The sequence below is a fragment of the Myxocyprinus asiaticus genome, chromosome 27 (genome assembly GCF_019703515.2).
Source record: "Myxocyprinus asiaticus isolate MX2 ecotype Aquarium Trade chromosome 27, UBuf_Myxa_2, whole genome shotgun sequence".
In the NCBI taxonomy this organism is placed as follows: domain Eukaryota; kingdom Metazoa; phylum Chordata; class Actinopteri; order Cypriniformes; family Catostomidae; genus Myxocyprinus; species Myxocyprinus asiaticus.
The window spans coordinates 9,262,748-9,276,535 of NC_059370.1; the positions used below are offsets into that span (position 1 = coordinate 9,262,748).

Sequence of the window (13,788 nt, forward strand, 5' to 3'; positions counted from 1 at the left end):
TATCATGCTTCCTATCAAATTAATCCTTGTGTGATGCCCTAAACATTGGAGTATAGCACCCCCTTTTAGCATGCATTGTATGCTTGTTATATTAATCAGAGCATAAAGGGGCACAAACTGCCAGCTTACTCCAATTATGCAAATAAGTCCGCTTCCAAACAAAGGAACTTTTCCCGCTGGAAAACTGCACCTTTCTCATTGGTCAAGCCAAACTCGAGAGGAGTGACCTCCCTCAGGAGTTAAAGGGCACTGTCGGAGTGACCTTTTCTCTCTCTCGCTTTTCCTTTTCTCCCTTCTGCTCATGGTTGCTGCTCGTGTGGGACCGGAAACACCCGGTCTGACTGTGAGGTCACGGGCCGGCAGGCCTTAACACATCGAGCCATTTGTAACTTCCTCGACCATAACGGAGTCAAACTAACACCGCAAGTTCATCATAATTTCTTCATTCAACACGGAAGAAATTGATTGCAACTTCAACACCATCGACTCAAGGAACCATCAAGGCTTTCTCCTGAGACTGCATCCGGGTTCTCTTTCAACAGCCAAGGCATTGCAAGTATTATACAATTAACTAAATAAACAGAGTTTTAGTATAAGCTTTGTTAACAAAGGTGCTTTGAAGTAAGAAACTGATGGTTCTTTCAGATGGTTAAATGACTCTTGTCATAGCTTCTTTTCCCTGTTCTGTTCTGGTTTCATTCATTTTCACTTTTCCATTTCCCATGTATGCGTGATTTGTGTGTGTGTTTGTTTAGATTAGTTATGTGTTCGTGATTTCGTTAAATAAAACTTTTGTGTACATTCTTGCGAGTTGATTCTGGTCTGCTTGTAAATCAATGTCAGTTTAGCGATTTGATCACAGCTACATGCTAAGAAAAAGTAATTTTTCTGTGGCCACGAAAAATATCCTTTCTGAGAGTTGATAGATGATCAATACTGACTGTTCGCTGGATGAACAGATTAATTGATTGTAATGTTAATTCAGCTACATCAAGTTAATTCTATTAACTGATCCAAATATTTACAATTAATTATAAAGAGTTGTGATTAATTATTCATATTTCCATTTCAAAGATAATTTTACGGTGGTATATTTTGATAAATATTCTCATCCCTGTTTTTAAAAGATTTCGCTTCAAAGCTGTAGCTAAATATGTGTAATATTATTTTCAGTAAGCCATGAGAATAATATTACTCCAATAAGTGAATTAATCATAATTCCCTTATTAAAGCTAATTCCTTACAATAGAAATTGTGAGTGGATACAACGAGACATTGTATTACGATTTTAATGGTGGAGAATTTTATTCAGACAAATAATCTAGTTATTTGTCATTTATCTAATTTATAATGGTTGTCGAACGCGACTAATTCCATTATAAATTTCCTTACATAATAATGTAGAATAAGGACAGTTTAATTTAATTCCTAGCTCACACATACTGTTTCCCTACATATAATGGTGGGAGAATGCGTGCAAAGATCTAAATTAGTCATTTGATGTAATTCGCTACAAAAAAAATAAATAAATTAAAAAGAATAAAAATAAATCCATGTTAGACCAAAAGTCAAATAAAAAAGACATAGACATACACGATTTAAAGGAAAAAACAACTTAAGCAGGAATACAGAGAGTTTGAGTGTGAGAGTATAAGCATTTACAGAGTGACTGGGCTCATCGGGGTGATCCTCAATCTGTGTTTGAAGTTATTGAGGGAGGCTGATGTTTAGCAATGTGGAAATATGTATTCCAAAGTAAAGAACCTCTAGTAGCAGTTGCAGATCTAGAATTTTTGTAAGGGGCGGCAAGGGGGTGTCATGCAGACTATGAGGGGTGGCAACAGCAAAGCAAGTGCCCATGCATAGTTCTTATGGATCAAGGTACCAAGCTTCATTGCAACAAGTACTATTTCATTAACTGAAGTCAATATCAAATTACAAATGTCCATGAATTTGCAGTACAACTGCATTTCCATAGGAACCACATAGTAACCATTTTGCTACAGATTTGCCAACATTAAAAAAAATATATTTTATTTTTGCATCATAAAAATTAAGCAACAAAATGTATATCACCAGAGCACCAAGACACTGTCTATTAAACACGTCAACAAATTCTAAATGTTCCTTAGCTAGACATTTAGAACCGGCAATCTGGACTAAACTTCACTACCGTTGTTAAGTGTACCCATGGATGGAAAATGAATGCATATCCCAAGTTATTCTGCTAATAAAGTCCTGTAGGCCTATCACCTTTGTAACAGCTGGAATAATCCATTTGAGAGTGAAGATTAACACAAAGTTAGGTCTAAATAAAAATAAACTGTACAGAAAATTGTACTGTGGGGGCAGCGCTGCAAAACTCAATTAATTATGTTATACACAGTAAAAGATTATTTTAAATTACCTGTTTTGATCAACAGTCATTCTTAATGAAGGTAATTTCATTTCTGCCACTATCAGTCTTGGGATTTTGTTAGTCTGTAGATGAATATGTAGATAAGCACTTTGAAGCACTTTTTAAGAACATGACTGATTGATCTAGTGGTAACTTTTTGCCTTTAGATTTTAGAGGTTTTGGTTTCTAATTCGCCCAAATATAACTTTTTATTTTAATAAAACAAGATTACATCTGTACATCAGTGGATGGGTGTTTAAAAATAAAATGCAATAAAAGATGCAGGGAGACGAGAGTAGCGGAAACACAGACACATTTATTGACTGTTCTATTTAGGAAAAAATGGAGCAAACTCCGAAATTCAGACAGCGACAAACACAAACTCTCTGCTCCAGTAGCAGGAACCCAGAAAAAAAAAATCAATATGCTCCTGAAGGCCCTTGAGCAAGATGACACAGTACATGAACACCCGTCTCCCATAGCACAACTTAGCCATGAAACACTCAGTTTATATAGGGAGGAAACACACTGTGCACCGGTGTGCGCCATCAACAATCAGCTCACCTGTATACCACACACCTGAGAGCGATTAAGAGAGAGGGAGAGAAAGAGAAAAAGACAACACACACACAAACACTCTACATACACACAAACAATACGGCCAAGAAGGCCATCACAATGGGGGACACGGAAAAGAGCGCGAGCTGCGGCAAAACTGCTGACGCTAAATGACACTGATAACAGCCGAAACGAACACTTATCATAACATTCAAAATAACACATTCCAGCGGCAGATTGCCAGTCAAACACACACAGATGAAATAAAAACTTCTACTCAAGAACTGGAGATGTTTCATTTGGATTATACACATACCTGATGAAAGCTATTTCAAAAAGTGGTGAGGATACATCTCACCCATCTCAACCGATAACTGTCAGCGATGTATTTAATAATCATTCAGTGAATACTTGGAAACAACAGAGAACTTCCTCTTTTACCTCTTTTTTTCCCACGTATTTGTCCATGTGGCCATTGTTGTTGAGGAAATAAGCTCATCAACCAATGAGAACCCAAACACTGTACACACGCTGCAATAGTAGGTACGCGACTGGTTGATGCTGTGATTGGCTGCTGCTGTAAACAATCATGGATTGGTTGCTGCTGTAATCAATCACGCTATGGGTCTCTAGTAATTTGTGCGTTTGTGAGAGTTTAGGCAGTTTGACATGAATAAACCCCAAGACAATGTCAAAATCAACAATAATATACTTACATTTATATTTGATACATTTGGATACTTATGCTGGGGTGGCAGATGGGGTGGTAATGCTTTTTCTTAGGGTGGCATTTGCCACCCCATGCCACCCCGGTAGATCTGCCCCTGTCTAGTAATAAAGTACAAGGGAGGATGAAGGGCATTGGAGTTTCTGGTATTATATTAATGGATTTGTGCATTTAACTCAATCTTAGGAGGCAGCAAAATTAAGATACCTACCTTTCGGAACAGCCTTCACATTGGGAGCGCACCTATGATTGCCTCTCGAGGCAGCTCTCTAGGTTTTGGCACAGACCCAGTGTGTGAGCTGGGATATAAGGAAAGAATGTGAACTATGACAAGTTCTGGCTTATTCTCTGTCAGTCAGAGAGAGAGAGAGAAAGCCACCTCTGATTATAAGAGCATAACATGATGTCCTGTTGTAAATAGGTAGCCTGATTCTCTGTGAGGGCCTGTAATCAGGCTGCATTGGGTCTATCATTAGGACTATTGGCTGAAAGGCTGGTTCATGAGTCACAATGAAAAGAAGAGAGCGAGAAATAATAGTATCTACACTTAGACAGGCTGTTTGGCCCAAAATATAGCAGCATAACTGAGCAATGTCATTTGGATAGTGCTCTATTCCTGTAAATCGCAAAATAAGAAAGCAATTTTTATTTTTATTTTAGTGAGACAGAAAAATTGGGAATGTGTCAATGCAAGTTTCACAAACTACAAGCAGAAAGGATCTAACCATTTCAAAAGAAGGTGAAGGAAAAGATATATGCCACTTGAAATTAAAATGGCCCCATTTACTTTCTTAATACATTCCTGGACTTACTGTGCATGATTAATCAGAGCATGTTTTTCCAAAGAAAAAAGTTTTGTCTTTGTAATCTTTCAAGAACTTGCTTGTATCTAAAATACATTTTCTTTTGACATTACCGTGGGTGACTGAATAATCTTAATAAATAGCAAAATAGCTATTTAGACATTGTTTTAGCAAACTTGCATTCAGGTCTGGCTACATTCTGGTATGTAACGCCCACTTTTCATGGTTCAATACATTTCTGATGGATAAAATAAAGTCCCAACCTATAATTGTTAACACAATCACAAAGGAACTCAACATGTTGCTACCGAATGTTCATGTACCCTGACATTGACCTCAATTACTGACAAGTGTCATCTCCCATCAGACATGTTTGCATCAATTAAAATGAGTCCCATGGTGCTTCTAAAAGTGTGTTGCATCAGCAGCCTCCAAAACACAAGTCCCATTGAAACAAGGAAGTAAAAGTCACCCAATCAATGATGTGCATGATTTAGAGGTTGCATTTCATGTTTTACTCCACTGATGGTTAGGTTTATGGTTGGGGTTTAGGTTTAGGTTAGGGCATATGGTTGATAAAATATGTATGCCTGTTGATTGTATTACCTAATTTATAACTAAATACAACTGCTTTACAACTCGCTTTTGGTGCCACTCTGTGGACATTTCACCCGAAAACTGGAGCTCACAAGTGCCCATACATTCAACAACACTACCAACTTTGGACATGGGGGGCAGTGATTGGAATTTCGGTAAGCACAGATGGATTTGAGCTTTCAATGTGCTGTTGCCAAATTCAAAGTGAGATCAGTCTAACAAGTTGCGAATGCCATTTTATTTTAAAGGAGCAGTATGTAAGATTCAGAAACCCTTGTTATTAATGACACCTGTGGCCATTACGTGAACTGCAGCCATCTACCTGTTGCTCGTGATCACGGGCACACACTCCATAGGGACTCGAGCATCGACCAAAACAATGACAACGTACAAAGAGGCTGAACGTGATTCACCGGCATCATGCTAACAGATGAGGTAGCATAATATAAATTACACAGTTATGATTGTTTTACTACAAACTTTGAGACTGTATATTATATTTGACTCTCCAGTGCTGGAACAGGGCTAAAACAAAGTGTGGATATAGGTCTGACTATGCGAGACTGTAGTTTGAAGTAATCACTTTTCTTTGCATGATACATTGACTGCATTTATACGATAGCCTATGTCAGCGTTAGCTAGCTAGCCAGCTTTATCAATAGCTGTTAGCTAAATTTGGTGGATGATGACAGTAGCTGTTTATAAAATAGACTGTACATTATAAATATGTTGACACAATTCAGTATCGATGTGATTCCATCACAACTGTCATTCAAAGCACTATTGTTTTATATTAATAGAATGTAAATATTTTCTGTATAACCTGTAAGTTAATTTACACTAATGAATGGGTCTTTTTGCATTATCTTGAACATTGTCTAGCATTCATTTCATGTGTTATTGTAGTTTACCTTGCTGAGTAAATACAGATTAACATTGACATTAACCTGACTTTTAGTATAAAGAGAAGATCATTTAAAGTTACAAAGCAAGGAAGCTTGTAATTCGTCAACGTTAGCAGGCAAATCAAGTTAGCTAAAATTACACAGATCAATCCTTATGGCACTATATTTCACATGCTTTGCAGTTATGCAAGCTTACCTGTCCAATAAGAAGAATGCCAATTCAGGGTCAGTTTTGATCCCCAAAACCGAACGAAGGTCCCTCCAGGAATCAAATGCCCTGCCGATGTTCAGTCTAGTTTTCGCTCGACCACGATCACGTTCCCGCTTAGCCAGACAGGATTCAGTAGATAAATATATATAAATATTTTTTTTGGCTTACTCTGAGTTTGTGTAGGAGTCGGTGTTGTGCTGGGAGCCAGACATTTGCTGGATTCCATCTCTAAGATAACGTTACCTAGTGTTGCAGACTGTTGTCGCTGTTGAATAGCAGAAGAGAAGCTACTGTCTGAGGCAAGGCTCTGGAGCGTGCATAAACGTCACATCCTTTGGATTTTACCAGCAAATGCGACCCGCTGCCTTCGCATGAAAATCAGTCTACAGGCTTTAATAGGCAACCTAGGAAGTCTGGGAAGGGCTCATTTTTTAAGTTGCGTTACAAGCCATTCACACATTGGAAAAAAAAGGTGAATATTACATGAAAAATGTTACATATTGCACCTTTAACATGATATATTGACAGCAATTTGATGCGTGCATATCACATAGATAAAGTGAAAATAAATAAATACAGTATGGAGATTTTCCTTTATTAGCAACCAGTGTTTTGTCCAGAGACAAAGACACTCCACTTGAAATTGCAGGTGGATACAATGCAAAACTGAAGACGAATACAATATATACAATAGTTCAGAATAAACACAGTAAAATAAAGGATTGTCATCTCAGCCTCAAGGTATGAGCAGGTTTGTTTACTACATCCATCAAATTTTACTGAAGGGTGTGTAATTGAACACAAGAGCATTTAAAATGAACGCTATTTTTATTAAACTATTCAAACACTCCAACTTTCATAAATGCCTTGAATCCATTGGGAAGTGACCAACGGGGATTTCCATTCAGTAATTATTTCTTACCCTAACGATACTTTTCCACATCATGTGATTTGATGAATGTTTTGATTCCAGGTATATATATATATATATATATATATATATATATATATATATATATATATATATATATATATATATGCAGAACCAACCATAAGTAAGCCATTTGTAGATTTGCTTTCATTAAATATGTCAACATTGCGGCTCCACAGCACTATCAAACATTGCTCCTGACCAGCCCAACATGGCAATATTGGCTTAACCAATGGTCTGACCAATAGAAGATAAGTGAAGCATTCGGGAAACCTGTTAAATGTTTTTTGATTTTTCCAGTTGATGATGCTAGTGGCACAGACATTATACACTTCAGCTGTAATGAAAACAAGTCTCACAAGTCAAACAGCAGTCTTATCAACACTGTAACAGACTCATGGCCTGGGGGTAGAGCAAGGTTATAGAGTGAAACAGGAAACTGACCCTCTCTGAACCATTTCTCACTCCAGAGGACAATGTATAGCTCGGAAACTGTCCTCCCACAGGGCAAACAGAAGGGACCAGGGGGAATGGAAAATTATGCTCATCCTATTCACGAGTCTCTAAGAATCCTCTTAACAATGGTCATTATCGCAATTCTGCACACTGACTACCAAGAAATAACAACAAATGCAAGCGCAGATGGAGTATACTGTGCTTACTCATGGTAATTCAGGTCATTTCGGAAGCAAGCAAATTGCTTTGTATATACAGTACTTCTGCCTTCTGACATTTCATGATATTTACTTGCACATTATTTCCCTCACACAATGCATTAACATATCCAGTACATCAAAACTGCACTGAAGTCACACATTAATATTAAGAACACAGATAAAAGCTCAGAAGCTCTTGGAAATGTCTTCAGAATTAAAGCATTTATATAAGAGATTAGTACCAAGGATCTGTGTTGTTTCCTTGGAACGATGAGTCAGAACATCAATAACTTCTACAAACATTTTGGTCTTTTCTGCCTCTCTCTATCTCTCTTTTTCTCTTTGTAAGCTGAAGAACACGCAGTACCTGCTATAAAATACCATGTGTGGGCGGCTTGTTTTCTGCAGTTCATAATTTAGCCAATTTTGCAGCCTAGGATTTGGTTAATACGCATGTGAAGTGCAGGCTGTTGCCTTAATTGTCTATGGTGCGATTACAAAATGAAAGCAATGCAGCCATGAGGTTTAGAAAAATTCTAGTCATGTTGTTTTCCCATGCTAATTTTTCATCATTTGTCAGTGTATTAGGAGTTGATATCTTTGTTGCTGGTTAAATTGTAACACTTTACATTAGTGTTGCCTTTGTTAAGGGTTTATAAAGGGGTTCATTAATGACAAACAAGTCATTTACAAATGCATTATAAATCACTAATATGCAGTTATAACAGTTTGAATAAAAAGGGTGACATTCATGCAATACCTGCCAAATAGTGAGCCATTTTACTTCACGTTATGGTAATAGTTATAAATGCTTAATACTTTTTTTTCATACATATATAAATACAAATAAAAAAAATAAATAAATATAAAATGTGCTAATTCATGATTTATGTCACAATGCAGCAAAAATAGACCATTATAGTGAGATTAAAAGGAGGGATTGTGTCATGTTTATTTTCATTACTGTAATGTCTTGACTCACTTGTGTTGTCACTTTCCTTGTCACTTTGGTGTCAAAAGAATGGTGCTACTCCAAGTGCTGTCCCAACTGACCTAGTCCTAGTTATAAAGTCCTCTGCAAAAACACTTTTCAGCTCTTCATTTCACAGCACATATCATATAATAAAGCCTGATGACCATTAACCATACAGAACTTTATGTACATAGGTTTCTAATGTTGGCAACTCCTTAATAAATTCTTTATATGTGTCCACTTTACATTAAGGTACATTTTCATAGGTTACTAATGTTGAATAAGTGTTATTCAGCATTTATAACACGTGAAGTAAAGTGGCTCACTATTTGGCAGTTATTGCATGAAAGTTACCCTTTTTATGCATGTTATTATTATAATCGCTTATAGGTGATTTATAATGCATTTGTAAATTACTAATACTAGTCAATATAGAACCCCTAAATAAACCCTTAAAAAAGGGAACATTAACGTAAAGTGTTACTGGTTGAATTTGTGCAAAAACAATTCAATTTTAAAATATGTATGGGCAAAATCTTGGCCCAGACAGTTTATGAAGTGACAGCTGGCTGAAAAGTTTTTGTCAAATCTGACACCCAGTTTCAAACAGACTTAGCAAATATCAAGCTACTTTTATTGGCCCACTTGTCTCAATAAAACTGTCAACATTGGTCTGATGACAATGATGGACATTTTGGATAGTAAACTTAATTCCACAATTTTCAATAAGCCATCTCCAATTTTATGTAGGAATAGCCCAACAAATAGAGACAAGAAATCAAAGACTGCTGAAGTGTGATAGGCTGTTCTGATAATGCTACTCAATTCAACCCCTTAAGCCATTTTGCATTTTAATGCTTTAAGCTTGAAAGGAGGGAGACAGAGCCAACACAAATAATAAACATGCAGATGTGGGAAAACATTTCTAATTTAAAAACAGATTTAAGGATGCAGGGCTTAAGCATTCATTAATATATTAAAAAGACAGCAAAAGCACACGTTCTCAAAATAATACCACTGGCATTGACATACTTAGCTTCTTCATCATTATCGTCATCACCACAACAGTCATAATCATTATTGTACGCTTGCTGTTGTGGTGAAAGTGAAGTATTTAGGCAGTGTTTAGCATTTTGAGGCTCTTGTGTGGACAACAATGTTGATTGAGGCTGAATGCTCCTTCACTCCTGTTTGTAACAGCTCGGTGGGAGGCGAATGTCTCAAAATGTCAACTTTGAAATTCAGAGGGAATCTGACACCCACTGCGGCCTGTAATCCAGGTTATTACCAGTCTTCACTCCTCCATATGCGAATAATTTTCACTCCTGGCATCACTACAAATGGGTCGATCGGAATACAAAGCTTAATAAAATATTGCAGTATAGGGGTAGAGAGGACAGACAAGTCATGGAGAGGAAATATCACTACTTGACCCACTCTGGATGTTTATTGTGAAATCTGCTGCAATATGCCACTTTTTCCCAATCAAGTTGAAGCTAAAAATTGAAGGAATTTTCAGCATCATCCGATAAAACAGATAATCTCAAAGACATGCACATTTAAAAAAACATGTCTGCCTACTTAACACTTGGGATACTGTATTTTGTTTGCATGCACAAACACGATTAGATAAACAAAAATATTTCCTTCGTTGCTTGTCACATCAAGGCACAGAATGAAGCGTTACTGATGTTCTAGTCCATGCTTCACTTTAAACCTCTTTAGTCATAACTGGATGAAGTTGATTTCACTCACCTCACTGCCTTTGTTTTACATCAAATGAATGAAAAGCTTTGCTTACATAGCTAAAGAGAAATCTTCTACTAATAGGGTGAATAAGGGTTACCAGGGGCTTTTTTTTTTTTGCACTTTCAACATGATTGTCACCTCAACACGTCAGACAACAAATGAGAACTTATCACATGACCTAGATAGATTATGGTAATTTTTACATAAAATGAATTCCAATTGAAAATGAGCACCACTATGCAATACTCACTTTGAAAGGCCGAGCCCTTAATGTGAACACTTTGAAGGAAGCTGGGCATTACTGTCTCATGTGTGTCCATTTGAAACACCTTACACAAAGTTATAGCTCTGCCGCTTTATTTTGAATGGGAATGATACCTTAACATAACAGCAAAATTTGTGCTTATGATTTTTAACACTGTTCATGTAACAAATGAAACCATTGCGTCAAATATAGCCTCTTCGTGTCTTTAATTCAATATAAGTGTTGAATTAAGTCAACTTGTGTACTGTTTCTTTGTGTGGTGCTTGGTAAAGAAAAATATGGAAATTTAAATATGTAAGGAATATTTCTAATTGGGTTTCAAATGGTTTAAACCCCAGGGAGCACAGCAAATAAATGACCTCAGTTTTCAAAATGAATCGCGCAGACGCGGCACACAGAATCACGTGAGTAAAAACTGCTAAATTACTTCCAAGGGCCCTTCATTAAGGGATTAGGTTGCTCACTTTCGTTTGGAACGACCCTTTGAATAGAGCGCAACAGTGCCTGCCCACTTTTTCAGCCAAACTTGGTTCTGAAAGTATTTTTCCATTATTTTTTTTCAATAGGGTTTTTATCAAGTACGTCATTCCAAGGTCGAGTTCTAAGCCATGAAACAAACCAACCAGCTACGAGGTGAATCACAACATTATACATTTGTACTTGAAGCGAAAAAGGATTTTAAAATCAGAGCAAAAAAACAAAGGTACAAGACTCTGTACTCTGTGGAATTAACTACAATCCCATAAAGCATTGCGAATGACATAATCAGATTAAAACAATGGAAATAGACAAAACTATTGCTTTGAGTCAAATTAATTTATTTATTGAAAAAATACACTGTAATTTTACTGCAAAATATTCAGATATTTGCAAATATTTAAGTAGTTTGAGCGTGTTGCGAGACTGCGTCATTCACAGTGCATTATGGAAGTGGGCGGTCGCTGCAAAGCGATTTATTGGCCTGGATTCTCTGATTGGTGGATTTCTCTTTAGGATTATTGGTAGTGTAGTTCTTCACCAGGAATTCCGCTTCTAAGCACAATTCCTAAAAAATATATAGCTGAAATAATGCAAACTAATGGCTTCAACAGAAGCATATGCAGTTGATTAACAACCTTGGAGTTCACAGTATAGCTGTCTTCGAAGGTTTATAAGTTATCCTTAAAATTTAATTCACCTATGGAAAAAATGAATGGGATTTTTACTGTTGCACTCTATAGCGTCCTCTTCCCGCATAATAGCCGTTTGGCGTTCTACAATATACTTCCCTGAAGGGGCAAGAAATGTACACAAGGTGTCCCACATTGCTCCCCTTCAAAAAGACTCCAAATTAATTACTTTTGAATCTGTCCAGCGGAATTTGGGTTGAGGAGGTTCTCTCAGATGAGCACGCTCCACTGAATTGGTACTCAGCATGCTAATTGAAAGTCGAGGCCCAGCTGTACCATTTCACCACCATCACCAGGCTTACGGGGTAAACATATTGGCCACACTTCATGAAATCGTGCTTAGACGGGGAAAGGCGGGCATAGTGGCAACAAACAGCCTCATGCCTATTTAAAACCCCTAAGGACGAATCGAGGTGAAGGCGAGCAGCCGGGGTTTAATTGTTCAATCTGACTGGCTCACTGAACGCATTACCCTGTAGTCTACATGTAACCTTCCATGCATGTCCCATTTGTATGCGGCACTACATTTGCCTGTGCACCCCAAGGCAAGACGCTTAAAAATAAGCTCATCCCATCTGGAATAGTGTTGGGATTGTAAAAGCTTATATCGGGAAAACGTAGCAAAACACCAAAGCAACCTAACGCAACCTCATCAGGCTCGTGCAAAAGCGACCGTGTGGCGAAAAGAGTCGCGCGGCAACCTAAATAATTGATCGCGCGGAACGTGGGACATTTCAGATGGGATCTCTCCATGTGATTCAGTGAGTGCAGCTGCAGTTCTCCTCACAGACACACTCACACTGCCTTTCTGCCACTGCCAGAGAAACAAGGACGTCCTTCTTTTGCCTAGAAACCGGAGATGTTAGGAACGAGCTGTTAAAGCCTAGCTGTGTCATTGTCGCTCAACTTTCATTTCTGGAGAGTTAATCAGCTTCTGGAGACATTTGAAATCGCCGTAAAGGTAATTATGACCTTTATGTGTGAGTGTGCGGAAAGCGAGCGTTTAAGGTTTTGCTCTATGTCGGGATGGAGCGGGAGCTGTCCGCCAGCAGTGGTGCTGAAATGAGCCTTTCAGTGAACGAGGAAGTGATTTTGTTTTCGGCGCGTTTTTAGTAAATGCAAAGGAACGTTATCTTAACATATGGATAATCAGATACCCGTTTAGATTTGTAACATACAAAACCAATCCGGACTTTAAACGCTGAGTCGAATTCTTTGATCAGCAAACGTTCCGATTGTATTTCTAGTATAAAGCGAGCACGCGAGGAACTCGCGGACCTATTTGTTTAATTCGGATGGATGAGGGAAAGTTTACACACAGATTACGAGATTACAAATCAAGTCATGTGTTGTCTCATACTAGCCTTTTTATATCTAGGTTTAAATACGACTCCAACATTGGTAAACATACAAACACGCAAGGCACATCTTGCCCTTAAATGTTTCGGTAAGATATTTGGGTTGCAGTGTCATGTGGCTATTCCCCACGAGAGGAACAAACGCTCCCTGCAGATTTACTTCACATGTAGGCTACGCAGTGTACCCTTGTACCAGAGTCTAAATTAGTCTGTATTATTTATCTGAGTAAATGTTATTGTACTGGTAGAGGGGTCATGCTATGTGTAGGCGCTGGTAAGCCACTATTGTTGCCCATATTGTACTGCATTACGCCACACATTGTATAAACTGTATGCGACCTTTACTGTCCTTCAAATGTGGCATCTTGTGAGCTGGTCGATATTTACAGTAGCCTACATATTGATCGCATATTATTATGTGTAATCCATTCAGTCGTTATAGATTAAAAGTTTATATTCAACAAGCGTTAATTACGCGAAGTTTTAAT

The 13,788-nt window shown here is 37.7% G+C and overlaps 1 protein-coding gene across 2 annotated transcripts in view; it reads left to right on the forward strand.

Annotated features, from left to right (window-relative positions):
• The first annotated feature begins 12,479 nt into the window (after positions 1-12,479).
• Positions 12,480-13,788, forward strand: part of LOC127417624 (complexin-1) — a 100,061-nt gene continuing 98,752 nt past the window's right edge. The window contains exon 1 of one of the 2 annotated variants that reach the window (XM_051657671.1): positions 12,480-12,903. The gene's annotated coding sequence lies outside the window, so the exon portion shown is untranslated. Of the gene's footprint in view, positions 12,904-13,459; positions 13,575-13,788 lie in introns of those variants that run through there. The other variant, XM_051657673.1, reaches the window with a different exon arrangement.